Source organism: Rhopalosiphum maidis, chromosome 1, assembly GCF_003676215.2.
Source record: "Rhopalosiphum maidis isolate BTI-1 chromosome 1, ASM367621v3, whole genome shotgun sequence".
NCBI classification, from domain to species: domain Eukaryota; kingdom Metazoa; phylum Arthropoda; class Insecta; order Hemiptera; family Aphididae; genus Rhopalosiphum; species Rhopalosiphum maidis.
Window position 1 is genome coordinate 57,297,604 of NC_040877.1, and position 18,303 is coordinate 57,315,906.

Here is an 18,303-nt window from a genome sequence, read left to right on the forward strand (position 1 = left end):
TAGTCTATAACAATATTTTATGGTTTTTAAATTAACGTCACCGTTTAAAATTTATTTCAATTAAAATAATCAACAATGGTATTTCTAGTTTATTTTAGAAGGCTATATCAAATATACTATAACTAAAATTCTGAGTTTCCTAGTTTCTGGTTTTTTTTTTCTACGCAGAAAAAATATATTATTGATAATCCAAACTAAGTTGGTTAAATAAAAGTATTTGAATTTAAAATACAAATACATATGAAATAATATTCAAATACTTTACTAGACTGTTTATTAAATATATATTTATATTTTCCAAAAAATAAAAACGAATTGAACACAATAATATATATCAAACAAATAACAATAACCATTATGTTTAAGCTCCTATAATATACAGGGTAAAGTATATAATATGTAATATTATGTACTTTTTGTAATTCAATTAGAAAAAAAAAATCATGCATAGATCGTAAAACCGAGAAACGATTTTAACATTATTTTTTTATACTGAATAATATTGTGTTTGCAGTTTCCATCGGTAATACAATTTTTGAGTTAAAATTAATTTTTGATTTTGATTAAAAAATCATATCCTCTTTATTATTAGTTGTTTGAACGTAATATTTACTGCGAGATCAATTAGAAACGGTCCCATAATACTATAATATATATTATAATATATTATACGTATAGGTAGTTTAAAAAAAAACGCGATATAATTTCATACACCGCTTGTCAAAATGGATGGGAACAATTGACAAATTGGCCTATTTTATGATATCACCCACCACTTCCGATGCTTGTTTGAATTTTCCGATTTTCACACGAGTTTAAAGAAATTACTTTGAACTAAATATATAGTGATTAAACGCGAGATAATTTGATTTTATAATTAGTCAAACTGCAGTACGTCGCCGTATTTCGCTAAATTGGAATTTCATAACTTGATTTAAATTTTTATTAATGTCCTTTTTTTTCCTGTTTAGGTATACCTATTACTACTAATAACACAAAATAATAATATGCCATCGATTTTCGTTTATCATTCCTGCCAATTTGTTCATGATCTAAAATATTAAGTTTAACTTTGATTAGATTTTTAATTTTCAAAGAATACAAAAAAAAAATAAGTTTCATATAATTATTTTTCTCTAAAATAAATTGAAAAATGAACATGATATAGTATTTGGAAATTACAGACAACTTAACAATCAAATTTATCAGTGTTTTTTCCGACAACATCTTGAAAGCAATATCAATAAAATAAACTATGAATAAAACGCAACGAATTTCCAGATTAAACAACATTTTGGTCTTTTTTATGTAACTATGTAAACCACACATTGCACGTGCCACAGTTGTTTTTTGAAACGAATGATTGATCATTTCTTTCGAATTTAAAATCTCTCACGCACACAGTTAGCTTTTGGAGTTAAATTTGCGTGCGGTTTTCATAACTTCTTGTATCGCAACTTTTTTTTTGTAGACATTGATTAATAAGCTTTGAAAAATCTTTTTGTGTGACTTGTGTAAAGATTTTTTTAGTGTGTCCGAAAAATATGCATTTGAGTCAATTTAAAAATATCAATATCAATTGCATAAATAAATTATTGACTAACTAATTATTAATTAACTATATTTTAATTAATTAAATGTCATTACTGTCAATAAGTCATATATTTGACTGACAACAAGATTTCATATCTAAACATGGTTTTATTTTTATGGACATTAATAATGCATTACAAGCTTTCGATTATTTATTAATAACCGATAAATGAATTATCTGTAGTGTATAACCAATAAAGAGGATATTTTTAATGCAAATTAGTCGATTTATCGATTAGCATATTTATAATATTTTGTTTTAAACTTAAATCACACATACGTATGATTACAATTCATAATATATCATAAATATTAAATGTACGCATCTCAGGAGTTCAGCATCTTATTTGTATTACCTTGTCTGGATAATGTCGTGATCGAAGTGATCAGATGTACATTTTATAGAATCGTATTAACTTAAAAAAATTGTGTTTGGACCATACGGGAATGAAAATACAAAACGTTCGAGTATCCGTATTTATTGTGTGCACTCGTATTACATATGACATAAATACGAGATATGAGCATGCGCGTGTATACACCTCGAGTGGAGATATGATTTTGGTATATTTGACACACATAAATGAAATACGACTCGATAAATTATTATACATGCGTGAACGGAAACTACAATACGTACAAGTTAACAAATTCTAGTTTTAAACTTATTAACTTCTTAACGTTTCCTATTATACATATTATAGTATTATATATATATAAAGTGTGCTAATAAACTCAATAATAATTTTTAACTCGTTAGGAGGGGAGGATATGTTAAAAAAAATATGATACTTAGACCTGTAAATGAGCTGTTGTTACCACTTTTGAATTCTAATAATTTTAGATTTAATAAATAAACTCAAACACTATACATTTAATCAATCAGTTTACGATACCTTCTAACATGATACTTTAATAATATTTCTTAACATACCTATTTGAGTTATTTACAAATCAGTGAATCTATTTGCACCACTGCATTACACAAACAATTTTGTTTTCGAGGTATAGCAGAAAATGATTTTTTGCAAGGAGTATAACTTTTTGATATTGTGAGTGCTAATTTGATTCATAATTACGTATTGAATATTTTATTAAAATAAAAATGGTGTAACAATTAGTCCTCACATTATATTTTAATTAAATAGCAAGCACGTAAGTATTATTATTATTTTTTTATATATATTTTAATTATTTATGAATTACTTAATTTTTATTTTTGTCTGAATTATCATTATTATAACATTTTTTCATTATTTTTTATTTATCTATTTTTTTGGGGTGGAGGGATGGGTGATTATGAATGTCTATAGGGGCGGCCTATGCTATATGAATAGACGTGTTTTGTATTTATTTAAGTATAACTGTCGTATATATAAGTTAGTCAGTAGCTGTCCACGGTGCAGAGTACGAGTATCTATTGTATTATATTATGTATAGCAAATAGCAATACCTATACGTGTGTCATGATATTAATTATTATAATAATAATTACTGTCTACAACTTAGCGAAACTTCAAAACTGTTAAATGTAGTATTACATATGACTGCCAAATAATATGACGACGTTATCCCGATGAATAATATTGATAACTGATAAGGAATTTTGGTATTAGCGGTGACTTCTATGCAATAGGCACGTGTCAAGTTCATCGTCCTGTACAAAAATGTTATAATATAATATTATTACTGTAGCGAAGATGGGACACCTAATATATTATTGATAGACAAACCATAAAATATTATAAATCGATAAAAAATACACGTTTCTGTAAATGGTAAATACTAGAAATAAAATGATTGGAATGACAAAAAATAAAATATTTAATTTAACGAAAACCAAACAAATAATATAATATAATATAATAATAAATAATGTTGCTTCTCTATTTATGTTACGAGTTGAATTATACGATAAAGTTTATACATATAATTGAGTATTATTATTAATATTACTAATATATAAATATATATTTAAAATAATACTGTTATATATTTTTATCAAAAACCTAATAAATATTATACAGATACGTATACAGGTGCGCTATTAGTCATTAGTGAACCTCAATTCTTTTTTTTTTATAAAATTGGTGGTCCGCACAACTTAAAAGGTTGGGAACCGCTGAACTATGTATACTATATACATTTTATATACATATTCCGCAACCTTCTAATAAGGTATACTTATAAGATAATTTTTTGTCAGTTGTAACATATTTCTTATTCGGATATTATTATTTATAATAAAAAAGAATGAAAATCAATATTCCGTAATAAGAATTCCGTTATAGCACAGCGTTGAATTAATTTCTACATTATGTATATTGTTATACGAAACGAAATATTATTTCACCGAAACATTATATGTTATAAAGTATTATGGGAAAATTATGTGCAATATGTACCAAAGACAATTTGATGCCTTATAAAAGGTTTTACTCTTTACTCTCGCTAATCTCACATATGGAGCCCTTAAAAAAAATTTAACGGCGTATAATAATACTAGCATTACACGGAAGACGAATAATGTTTTTGCGTATCGCTCAGTTCGGAGCAATGCCGTTATTTTCTATTGTGTACGGTGTTCTCGAAAAGGATACATCCGAGTTCCATCCCATATAAACAAATTGAATTTAAACATATACTAATTCCGTCTTGTGTTAAACATTAAGTTTAATAAAAGAATAATATAAACATAATATGATTTAAATTATGGCATCAAATAATCGAATTAAACAATATCATATTATTCAAAAATAATTTGAAATAAAGATAATATGATTTCAGTTACAATTATTAAAAATTAATTTGAATTTTGTTTCCACGAAGAATCGAATAACAATATTGAACGCTGAAAGTGTAATCTAAAACAATGAAAAACATAAGTATTAAAAAGTTGGAAAGATAACTACATTTATGATAAGTATCTACTTTAAATCATTTTTACATTAGGAAAAAATAAATAAATTGCCTTCGAAAATTTAAACCATAGCCATAATAAAACTGAAAAAAAAAATTTGAATTTTAAATCATCAAAAACTCAATAATAAATTAAAAAGAAAAGCTATTGATGATATTTATGAAAAAACAGTGAAACTTATTTATAAAAAAAATTTCTTATCTTAATGTTAATACTTTTAATATAGATTTAATTAGAAAAAATATCCATTATCACTAGGTCTTCCAAACTAGTAAAATTAGCCATATTCATTGAAGACAATCATGAACTATCAAAAAAATGAACATAGGTATATATAATGACGAAATTTTTTTAATTATAAATGATCCAATTACTTACTTCGTTTAATTAAAATTATTACTATTTATGTAGATGGAATCTTTAAACATTTCCCAAAATAATTCTCAATTTTTTTTACTTTTCATTAATTAATAGAACCAAACAGTTATATTTCAATATGGTATTTTTTTTTTACTACCAGATGAAGCTAAAAAAACGTATGAACATATATTTAAATGATTAAGTACAGAATATGATAAGTTCCAGTTACAATTTACACCACAAACCATTTACGCAGATTATGAAAGGCTATACATACTGCCGTAAATGCAGTTTGGTCAGAAATAGATTTAAGAGGATGTCGATTTCACTTAGGACAACTATGATGGCGTATAATTCAAAATCTAAAATTGTCCACTTGCTATAGAAATGATTATTTTGAAATTGGTAGATTTTTTAAGTGCATATTTGAATTGCCATTTTTAATACCAAATGAAGTATAGTTAATTTTTTTACTTCTGATCTGATGGGAATCAAACCTGTTGAAGAAAAAGTAGACTTATTTTTGATTTACTTAGATTATAATTATATTTTACCTAAATCTACTTTTCCACCTCGTATATGGGCAGAATTTTCACATAATACTTTACGTACCATACATAACTATAAATAATTTTGTTAAAAATTCAATGCAATGTTTTATCATGCCCACCCAAATATATATAAATTTATAAAAACTTTAAAATATATTCAAAAAGATTTCTACATAAAATTAAAAAGCACTAAAAACGAAAGAAAATTGTATTAAAGAATAAATGTATGAATACAGTTCAAGATCAGTATTTTCAAAAAAAATATCCTATAAATTCAATCATTCTATTAAAAATTTGTAAAAATGTATTTCTTTTATTAATAATATAACTGTTTAACTGATTATTTAATATTTACTAAATTATGTATTATTATATTTATATTATTACGATTAAATTTACAAATATAGTATATTTAATATAAATGTTCCGGGTAGATAATTTGTTATAAACCAAATATCGAATACTGGCTGAGTAAAATTTTTAATACTAACCGAGTAAAAATTGGGTATTTAATAAATAATAGTTAATAATTATTAGTTAAGCAATTATTATATACTACTTAGCCAAACATAGAAAGAAACACTATTGAGTATTGTGTATTAACATAAAATATAAAAAAATAAAACAAAGTAAAAATATTGCATTGCGAAAATTAGTTGAGTCGTACTTTCGTGTGAGCAAATCATTTTACCGAGTCTACCGAGTAAGAGCCGGGTAAAAATGAAGGAATTACGCCGGGTACCGAGTAAATTCCGGATAAAAATTTAGTATTACGACGGGTACCGGGTAAGAGCTGAGTCTTAAATATGATATCAAGTACTCGGCCATCGAGTAATTGCCGGGTACTCGGCCATACATCTCTAATAGTTAACCTTCTTTTTTTTTTTTTTATCGAGGACAGACTTTGTATAATAAACTTTTTTTAACCAAGCCGGAATTGGTATAAAAAAGGCTCCGAGGACGGAACTCGGATGCAGTCCCCATAATGCTATTGTTTGATATTGATATCATCAGGTCGTTACGAAGAAACGTTAGACCATTCGGTGGCTCATTATAAATTATGGTTTCACAAAGATTGTTCACCTCAATTTTTCTTGTATAATTAATTTATTAAAATTCTAATTATTGGAATTTTTACGTATTATTTAGATTTATTTAAATCGTTTAAGAAGTGTTATGAGGCGATAAAAAATTATTATTGACCAAATGATATCTTAAAGAGATAAAATTGAACATTTCAAAAATCGTATAATATACAGAGTGTAACAGAAATAACTGACATAATATGTAATAAACTAATTAAGTAATATTGTTTGTTGTCAATAATATTAAATATTTTATTAGGAAGTATAACCAACAACAGTTATATTTAGCCAAATTTATTTTTTTAATATTTACAAGAAACAAAAAATTTAATGTTCAAACAGAATATCGCTGGAATATACTCGTACATATTTAATCAATGGACGTTTTCTTAAACTGAATTGCACTGTGGTATGCAAAATCTCGAAACACTGTTTTAAAAGGAACGAACATAGAAAATACAATAAACTGTCATTGTACCTTACTAAAGCTAACAATGGTGACCCAATTGATTTTAGAGAATCGACGAGTACGAGGGTAAGACGATATCAGATTTAGCGTATATTCGCAATTCACAATACAAGAACTATGACAATCATGTACATTTATTTTATTTATAAACTCAAGACTTTTCAATTTATTAACTGAATAATTTATGAACTTAATATATTTTATCAATCACAAAAATAAAATAATTGTTTCATGTAAATAATAAATAACAATTTTTGGAATAATAAATTAATGAACATTGAACACGGTGTGGCGCAGTGATGTTTGGACTCAATCACTAAATAACGCAGTCAAGCACCTTCCGGCGTTGCTAGTTCTTAAATGCAACGAATGTAAACTGCGCAAAAGGTACAGACAAATACAAAATCACACATGTAAATTACGTTCGAGTTCTTGTGAAGTGTAAAAAGGTGATATGTATACTGCGTCCGTGAACAATTTTAAAAACTATAATAGCTATATTTTTGCGAAATCAAACAAAATATTATAAATCTAAAATTACAATCATATATGATATTTATTAGTTATAAACTTTGTAACTTTTTACACTTTCTATCTATTTTGATATTTAAAGGATTTATATTTTATACTATTTAATTTAATATATGTTTCTATTATAATTTCGTTGAACTTTTCTATAAACATAAAAATGTTTGGATGAACTGTATAAAAACTAGAATTAAAATGAGAATGAAATGACTCACGTATATTAGTGATTAAATTTGGCGCTACTGATGCTTGAGCCCATATTTCAGCTGGACACTGAGCTTCTTATGATATATGCGTTATAATAATATGTGTATATTTGTTATATTATATACGTCTAACAAATAATCTGCAAATTGTATCACTCTTCTCCTCGTCAGACTTTGATTTCATTAAATAATTTACAAAATACTCAAATACCGTAGGATTGAAGGCCGTAGCTTACATTATACCTTTTTGTCGTGGATAAAATTCAGGCGCAGCTTACATATGCCCCTAAGATAGGTGATCTCTCGGGTTCTTAACGACGGTCGATGAATCCATAAACTACACAATACACACGGAAACACGTGTTCAAAAAACCTATCGTACTAAACATAATATTTCAAGGTAATGGTCAGGGGATGTCTAAGCTTAGTATTAAAATAAATTATTTAGCAAATTATTTTATGTTATTGAAAATATTGGTTTGTAAATTCTGTAGTTCTGTACCTATCTATCTAATTTGTGTAGAATGTCTATATATTTTTACCTTAGTATATCGAACAATTTTGTAAAGTTAAGAAGAAAAATATAACATTTGCATCCAATATTTCCACTCAAGAGCATGAATATGTAACATTAGTTGAAGAATACCATAATATACCATATTATTTCGATATACAAGAACGACAAAAAAAAATGTATTATAAAACCAATAGCGTCAACGTTGCTTTCGAAATCTAATATTACTTCAACAACAATAGACATTTTTTTTATATACGTTAGAATTGAATAATAATAATGTTTATTCAAAACTCAAAATACGTACTTATTATACAAAGTCATAATATTTTGAATTTCAATTATCTCATGTACATATCAGTATATCACACACACACACACACACACACACACACACACACACATACTTATAACTATAAAAAAATTCTGGTTGAGGTTCTCAAAAGTCTTGATAAATAATAAATTTATTTATCTATAGTAGGATACGATTTTTTTACAAAAATAAATAATATTTTATGATATCTGCTGTTTACTGAGGAATTAAATTTTAAAACAATACGCATTATATTTGCGATACTTAATTTATATATATATATTATATAATTAATGTATGTTAATAAATTAGTTACTAATATATATTCATATAGGTATATATGAAAATAGGTAGTATGTCATAAATATAAATCATTAAAAATTATAATATTAATATGTTATTGTAATAAACGCAATAAAATGTCTAATATTAATATTGTCGCTTTACAAAAACCACTATTAATAAAATGAAAATTGTTATTCTTCGATAACGAAAATTTCACAAAACAGTAAGTTCATCAATCAAAGTGTATAATAGCGATAGGCCAATATCGTCGAACACAAGGATGAATGAAACTATTGCTGTTCAAATTTGGTAGCTCAACAAATAATAATAAGAAGAAAAATAAGTCAATAAAAAAATTAATCATACACATTTTCAATGGCAGTATTTTTTATTTATTAACGAACGGTAAAACTAAATTCATCGTGATTTATTTTCATCATATAATACTACACGCGTACACTGTTGTATAATGTAAATCAAATTGTGTTCCAAGCATTTAGTTCGTTATTGGATACTTACGTATCTTGTACTGTATTGTCATACAATAACGATGTTTCTAGCATTATACAATTTAAAATATACTTTCATAGCATTATGTTTTTATATATGAAGATATTAATTTTGTACAAAATAATTATACAAATTGTTACTGTAAAAATGGTACCAATTACTCAATATTAATACGTAACTGCAGGTCTGCAGGTTACACCGTTAGTCGAAAACCTTTATAATAAGTACATATAGCAATTAAAAAATTACAATATTATGCTATATAATCTGTTGTTAAAATATTTAACTAATTTTTTTTTAATTAGAAAAAATAATCACTAATAAATTGGTATAATTATTAGAACTCTCTATCCCGATAATAAAAGTATAGTGAAAACAATCTTTTATCCGAAATCTTTCTAATATGTTAACGAATTAATAGTCTGACGATTGAATCACTACCGATTATAAATATATGATACGATTAATAATATTTATTGAATTTAAAAGTAAATTAATATTCACTTCTAAACAAATAAGTATTATATAATTACCTTCGTTAGAAAATAAATTTAAACCTTTTTTAGTCAATTAATTTTGATTTATAAATTCAAATTGAAACTTTATGAAACATTTGACATTTGTTAACATTCTCATAGTTTTCTATTCAAAGCTCCGTCAATATATATATTTTTTTTTCAATTACATTTTAATTAAACTTTTTTTTCATATAAGTGCAGATATATTATAGCGACCCATGAGAATTTTTTTATCTGGTTTGCCAATAAATTAACGTTTAGAAATAATTAACTATCACTAAAATATATGGAATGATATTTTTTAGTGATTAACAAAGAAGTGTTTTTCTTTGTTAAGTGTTTTAAAGTATGATTGGTGTTTTTATTGTTACTAATAAGTCAAAAGTATTTTTGTGGTCAAAAAGTGTATAGTTTAAATTTTAAACACACAATAAATCATAAAAATGTTATCATGTAGAATTATTAACAAACGTACTATATATTAAAGCCAAAACAACAAACTTTAAACTTTTTACATTATGAAATGTGAAATATAATATAATATGTAGTGAAATTTATCATGATATTGTTTACCTCAAGTTAGAACTCTGTGAAAGAAATCTGTAAAATGGACCTTAATGTTGCAATAAGTATAAGGTCTATGATACTGACACTATTTATACAAAATAGTCACGTATAGTATTATTATCGTATCGAGTTGATTTATGATGAATTTCAGAGGAAATACGTAATTCTAAATTTTACCTGTTTTACGAGTCAAACAACCCAATATAAATACATACATTTGCGCGAGAATAAAAAGGCGTAGACAATTAATGTACATAAGTTTTCATTATAAGTCATATACGTCATTAATGTTATTTATTTAAGTAACATTCAAATCTGTTCTTGCAAAACCCATGGGTAAAACTAAAACAAAACTCTTTTATTTTTTTGGCAGTTGTTTGAAACAAATATTCGATTCCGAATAAAATATATACAATATACATATATATTATTAAATTCAAAAAATATATTATTCTTACGTCTAATGTTTAACTTTTGTGATTTATCGACAGTGCTCAAATTATGGTGTCAAAAAGGTGGGAATTTTTAAAAATAAAATTCAGCATCTCTCATTGAATTAATCAATGACGTTTAAGTCATAATGTTTTCTGAAATGTTTATTGCGTCATATTTTTTTTAAAATTTGATCTCATTGTGAATTTGTCAGGTATAGTGCAGTGGTTTTATTATCTAAAAATACTGTAGTTTAACTGTGATCATTGATATTATAAGTGGAATGCATGCGTGATCGTCGATTTTATTTACTAAACGAAAAAGGCACAACGGTCATATGCCTTTAATTCATATTGTCTATATTCATGACTAAAATATATGTTGTTATATAAAACCAAATCATAAGGGACCAATAAATATTGTCACTTAAAAGTTAAAACGGATTTCCGAACTCCTTATCGAATAATCATTTATTGACTACTAATTAGTATCACTGTTTAAAATATTGAATTAAAAGATAATATTGATTTATTTTATTTTTTCCCAATTATAATATTTATATAATACTGAACTGTTGTTTTTATCTGTATATATATAATTACATATTTTTAATGAATGGCAATGATAATTTAATAATTTGGAAGAACGAATCATTTCAAAATGGTATAATATATTACATACATTACACGAATTCGAATATCAACACTAGTTAAGTAAATATTTTTAAGTAACTTTCATAGCGTAAAATTATTTGCCCCGTAACACATATTTTTTCCCAGAACACTATTTTTTTATGAATTTTAATATTTTTTAAGTAAAAATTGTTGTTTTACTTTTTAATCATAATAAATTCTTAATGAACTACAAAACACGTGTTTTATTTACATACCAATAATATGCTATAACCTATAAATAAGCAATATATTTTATAACTACTAATTTTAAATCTAAAAATATTTGTTAAAATTCTTACTTAAATCCACTAAGCTTTTAGAATTAAATGTGTTGTCCAAGTTTGAGTGTTCGTACTTGATTACTCAAATAAAGATCCATTGCTATAATAAAAAATAAATAAATATGTAGATAATAAGTATTAAAATGTATTTACTATAAGTTTAATTATTTTTATACTTATATTATTTATATGTTTAATAAAAAAACAACAACGTATAAATTAATTGTTTTAGTTAAATATTAAAATATAATTAAATGAAATATTGTGCTGAATTATAATAGATTTACAATAAGTTTTTTTTTTCATAATTAAATAATTTTAGCATAATATATTCACAAATTGATAAGTTCTAACTATCGCATAAACATCATTTAAAGATAAACTTATATTTTTCTTTTATCTCTCTAAACAGGATTCAAAATAATTATATAACTCTATATTTAGGTTAGGTCTATACTTAATAATAATAATAATAATACATTATATCAACATTTTATAAATTATAAATTATAAATTAATATTATTTATAAGAATATGGAAATATTTATTTAGTCTATAGCGCTTATTGTTTTAGTATATTTAATATAATATTCATTGGGTAGAAAATAAATCAAGTTTATTGAATAATAATAGTATTGAGAAAATCATTTTTTTGAAATAAATAAAACTGACAAATTAATAAATAAATTTGAACAAGACATTTCAACCACATTTTAAATTTAATAAAACGATAATTGTGTTAAATAAATATTTTATTTTAGTCGAGTGTATGCGTATAATACAATGTCATTGTACATATTTAAAATTACCCATATTAATATTGAAAAATAATAAGTGAGAAAACAACAACTTATAATAAATATATGAGAGGAAGGAAAGTCTGCAAGAGAATAGAAATAGACATTTTATAGCAATAAATTCAAACAAAAACTACAAGGAACAATGCATACTTGAACAAAAAAGTTTAACCTTCATCTTTTATAATCGGAAAAAACCGACGGACGATTAATCATTATGAATTATCAAGTGGTTTTACAGGTCACAATTTTCTCCATCGACGTAAACTCGATACGTGCTAAATACAGGGTGATATTTTCTAAGCACGTTTACTTTTATATTATTTTTAAATAATGCATTTATTCAAATTGTACGTTTTAGAATTTTTTTTATTGTTCTTAAAGGAATACATTCTTACATAAGTAATAAGTATATTAAGAATATTTAAATAATTTAAAAAATTGTCTGTAATTCAATCTCTTTATTTTTTCAAATGAAAACGACTCGTGTCACTGTTAATTGTTAAGCCAAAAATTAAAATTTAGGAATAAAATAATTTGAGTATTCACCCTGTATAATATAATTATAATAATAAAATATAATCAATAATATTATTCAAAAGTCGATACACAGGTGACAGGTAAGGTTGGAGAAAATATTTGAATACATCAATCTAAACAAGGTTTTTTTAACTGCGATATATGACGAAGACAAGACAAATGCCGATCGGAAACAAAACTATGCGCATATAGATTATAATATACAAACTACTGTTCACGAGAACTTACTAGTCCTTAAGTTTTCTAGATGACAAGAGGGCAATAAATCATTTTTAGAGTTTCCTACATATTAGTATTAAGGCTATGCACAGGAAGTGAAACTACTTTGTGATCTAATTTATTAAAACAGACATTTTATAGTATTTGATAGTTGAGGGGTATCGACTTATTCATATAATTTGTATATTGACAAAACACCGGATTTATTATTTGATTATTCACTGTGCTATACAGTAGACGTCAACTGTACCTTGTCATTGAGATAGTTGCTGCGTATAATGTATGTAGTAAATTTTAATTCAATAATAAGCCATTGTACTCGAAAAATGATTCTGAGTGAAAGCAGTCGGTAAGGCTCTACATTTCAAAGTTTATCTTATGATTCCTATATTTATATTTATATTATTATAAAATTTATTTTTCTGTTAGTAAATATTGTAGGTTTAATTAACTTTTATTTATACATTTATTATATTATTTATATTGTTTTCGTAAAAATATCAAGTACCTATGGTAATTCAGTTTTGAATTACAATAAAATAAGAATTTCAGTTTTGTGTAAAAAACTCAATTTTTCCTTAATTTTTTGTTTTTATTGATTATTTGAAAAAAAATTGTATCCTTTTCAAAGTTGACCTCTTAAAAGAATCAACCAGCTTCAATTTTCTACAATAAAATTCTATTAAAGTTGAATACATATCAAAGATTGTTTTACTGTAAATCGTATGCAAATATGGAGTTGTGATACAAAACATGTTTCTAATTTATATACCTACGAGTATAGTCCCAATACGTTTCCTCTCACTTGAATCTCTAAAGCTACAACCATTTCGTATAACCTGAGTTTACAATCAATTCATTAATTTTACAAATTTTTGGAATAAATTGAGCCACAAAACGTGTTCTATAAAATTGTTTATGCTAAAACCGAGTGCAAATATAGATATTATACATACTACAAGGGTCAATTTCTCAATTAAATTAATTTTTTCCAATCTCGGAACCGTTGTAACTATCTTTAGTTGCGTTAATGAATAATATGTATACTGTATAGCCTATATTAATGGCATACGACATAACATCCATCAGTGCTTATTTAATTTTATCGTTTACTATATAATAAGTTAACTGTCTGATGATCAGGTAACGTGTGAAGTTGATTACCACATACTCTTGATGATTGCAATGATATCATTATTTCGAAAGCAAAGGCCGAAGTTCCATTTATAATATCATATTTAATTGTTTTTATAAAACATTATGAATAGTGTATCATATAAGTGTATAGGTAGATCAACACGCTACGCTTTGAACACAATAAAACATTTTGGAAATAGTTATAGGTATAGTGTGATAATATTTAAAAAAATATTAAACAATACATTATTTATTTGTATTCACCTCATTTCCACACCAACAAACAATCAACAAACCCTTGACCAAGACTTTATTTCTCAAGATATTAAAATTGCTCATAGCTCTAGGAAATAAATATTTGATTTTCGATTAATAATACGCAGTAAGCTAAAAGTCTAAAGTTTTAAATTGTAATTAATTATAAAGTAAATAAGTAAAGTTATGCATGAAAAATTTGAACTATACGAGTACGCGTAATTTTAAATTTTATTCCCTTTGATGATCATCTCCACGCCTAAGTAATATATAATATATAATTATATTAAAAAGTTTATAGGTAATCAACGGATAAAGTATTGTTTAAAATAAAAAAAAACCGTCTCGAAGTAATTTTATCGGAAAAAGAGGCACAGTGCTTAAAACAATTTTATTTTAAGTGGGACTTTACGTCACCATAAAATAGACCGATTTTTATTAAAAAAAAAAAAAAGGAAAAGTAAATCGATAAAACTTCTAATTATTGTCTAAGTTGTGTGGAAACAGCTACAAAATAGGTATATGGTCGTTTAAGACCCGAGACACAGCTGATAATATAAATAAACAACAATATAATGTACGAGTTCGGTACGACTGGTATAATTTGTATACATACACAAATAGCAGCTGCAAAATGTACGGAAGCGTATTAATATATAATGTGTGTGTGTGCATCCGGAACAGTCTATAGCGAGAATGAGTGTACGTGTATATTTTACGGAGGTCTATGTGAAAACTTCGGTACAATAATAATAATAAAGTGGATTTGGATTTCGGAGCGGGTCATCGGGTTCAAAAAGATTCTAGGCAAAGTAACGACAGTGACTAAAGATTTTATTGATTCACGATGGCACCTTAAACTTGATTTGATTTTCCGATACAAAATAAATACAAATAAGCCGATGCTATTCTACTTTATTTTCATATAAAATATGTTGATTGAAGTTCGTTTAAATAAAATAAAAAATAAAAATGCCAATGTATTCAATTAATATTTATAATTTACATAAAATAAATAAATTACTAATGAAAATGTTTATAATCAGATAAATTATGTATTCAAATATCTGATATAATAACAATATATAAACAGCAATTCATTAAACAATGGTTATTTTTTATTATTATACTATTACATTTTATACAAATTTTTTTTATTATACTTAAAAATATTTAAATTTTGTTTCTTGTACTGTAACATTATTATTATCAAATTAACTATAAAATGACAAATTTAATAGTACGATGGTAAACACTCAAATGTTGATACACTGTTTGTTGTTTTTAAAAAACTATAAAGTGTTTTTCAATTAAACTAAGAAAACCAGTTGAATATAAAATAAATTATCCTCCCTGGTGAAAAATCCATGGTTAAGATTTCTTGTTATTACAGACATAACAAAATTTATATAACATTTTCAAAAATAAGAATAAATCTGGTTTTTAACCAGCGTATTCATTTATGTGGCAAATGCGGGTGGTAATTAAAAATACATCATAGGTATACGTATCAGAATTTTAATAAGAGAACAAAAGAGTGTTTTTACACAAATACATACATTAAATTAAAAAACATAAACAATAGTGGTGTTTAAAAACTAATTATTGTATAAAGTGTGCTTTTACGAAACAATAATCTATGCAGTTAAAAATATGTGCGTAATATTATTAAATCAAATTATGTTTTTATTTCAGTACCATTGACTAATATATTTCAAAAACAGGGGAACTCGTTACTATATGATTAAGTTTTACTACTACTTAATAGAAGACAGATGGATCAAAATGTATTTCAAAAGATATTTAATGTTATATTATTTTTATATTATCAATAGTTTATAGGTTTACCAACATTTTTGCCTAGTACATTACGTATTATAATTTACAAATCAATACTGGACGTACCGTAAAATGGTGGAAATATGTTTAAACCGTTTTTATGGTATAAAAAGCTTAAAAATAATCCCAATTTTAATTTTTAATGTTACTGTCTATGGAAAATATAATTCATAACAAAAACTTTCATTTCTATCATAATAATTGTTTTTATAACAACGAAATAATCAAATTTATTTAATAGAAAATCGTAATAAATAAGGTATATAAATTAAATCAGTGAAAACTAAAAAAAGAAATAGTCAAAATATTTGATCATTTTTAGAAAATGCTTTGTATATCCAATATAATTATTAAAGATTTTAATTCATAGTGGTTTTTTTTTTATAAATTACAGAAATTGTCTAAAAACTCATGTTTTGTACAACTTCCCGTTTTTTTTTTTTAGTTTTCCCAGGTTTTAATAAAATTGCTTGTTATTTTAAACTACACAAAATAACAGCTACACTTATATAAATATATTTTGATCAAAACAATAACAAAAAAAAAAAAAATTAAAAACTCATCACGTAAAACTATCATATTTATCTTTCCACTCTAAATTTAAAAATATATTGATAAATTAAAAAGCGCATTATATAATATAATAATATAAAGTATTTTACTTCTGTAACGGATAATGTTTCTGATATTTTTGGTGCCTATCCATCGACTTCAAAACGATAAAAACTACGATGTAAAATTAATAAAAAAAATTGTTTACACAATATGTGAACAGATATGGAATGATAAAATTATCTTTAAACTAAAATAGTTTAAAATAAATATTTTAGTCTACGGCTGGTCAAATTCATCCAGTTCGTAACACACTACATTGTATCATTGTAGTGACTACAATATTATAGAAAACAAATAATGACACCATATACTTTGTATAGTGTATAAACTGTATAGAATTTCTAACAACTACAGCGACAGTAATATTTTTTCAAATTCTATTAGTTAGGAGAAGAATAAATAATCAAGTATATAATACTTAAAATATATTTTAAAACGTAGTAAAGCAGAATTTGCAAATATAAATGCATGTTATTATATTTAAAAATTGTATGGTAAAACAACTCTTTTGAAAAAAAAATCTAACAGACGAATATGTGTGTTTAAGTTGTATATTATAGATCGAAAGTAGTCTTTCATTTAATAAATGACACTGACAAAATATAACAAATATCATATTATGAATTGTTACATTTGATTCATATTGAAGAAGAAAGTAAAATTGTTTTAGATGTCGTCTTTTCATTATTATTGTTATTTTTCTTTTGTTTGGAACATCTTAAATGATAGTTTTAGCGTAATTTAATGTTTTTGGAAACTTTGTCAAATGGCACTTTTTGTATTCTTATTGTTATTTTATATCAAACATACTATGATAAAATAAAAATACTCATAAAGATGGAAGATTGTAAGCATTTAATCAGCGAAAACTACACCTACTATATTTCTAAAAAGTATTCTATGGTATTTTATTGTGTATTTATAACAAATGAGTAAAAAAATCTCAAACCTAACTTTATAAAATTATAATATTGAAAATAAAATCAAAAAGATTATTTTTGAAAATGTTGATAATTTAAAATAAAACTAATGAGAATAACCTTGAAATCATTTTAATAATAATATATTAATACAAATTAATTTTTAAGAAATATT

General features: G+C 24.5%; 1 protein-coding gene across 7 annotated transcripts in view; it reads right to left on the minus strand.

Annotated features, from left to right (window-relative positions):
* Positions 1-18,303, minus strand: part of LOC113548344 (octopamine receptor-like) — a 162,218-nt gene that overhangs the window by 97,740 nt on the left and 46,175 nt on the right. For 5 of the 7 annotated variants that reach the window (XM_026949182.1, XM_026949185.1, XM_026949184.1 and 2 more), the window contains one exon: positions 11,825-11,906. The exons of the other annotated variants lie outside the window; for them this stretch is intronic. The gene's annotated coding sequence lies outside the window, so the exon portion shown is untranslated. The remainder of the gene's footprint in view (positions 1-11,824; positions 11,907-18,303) is intronic. 7 annotated transcript variants of the gene reach the window in all.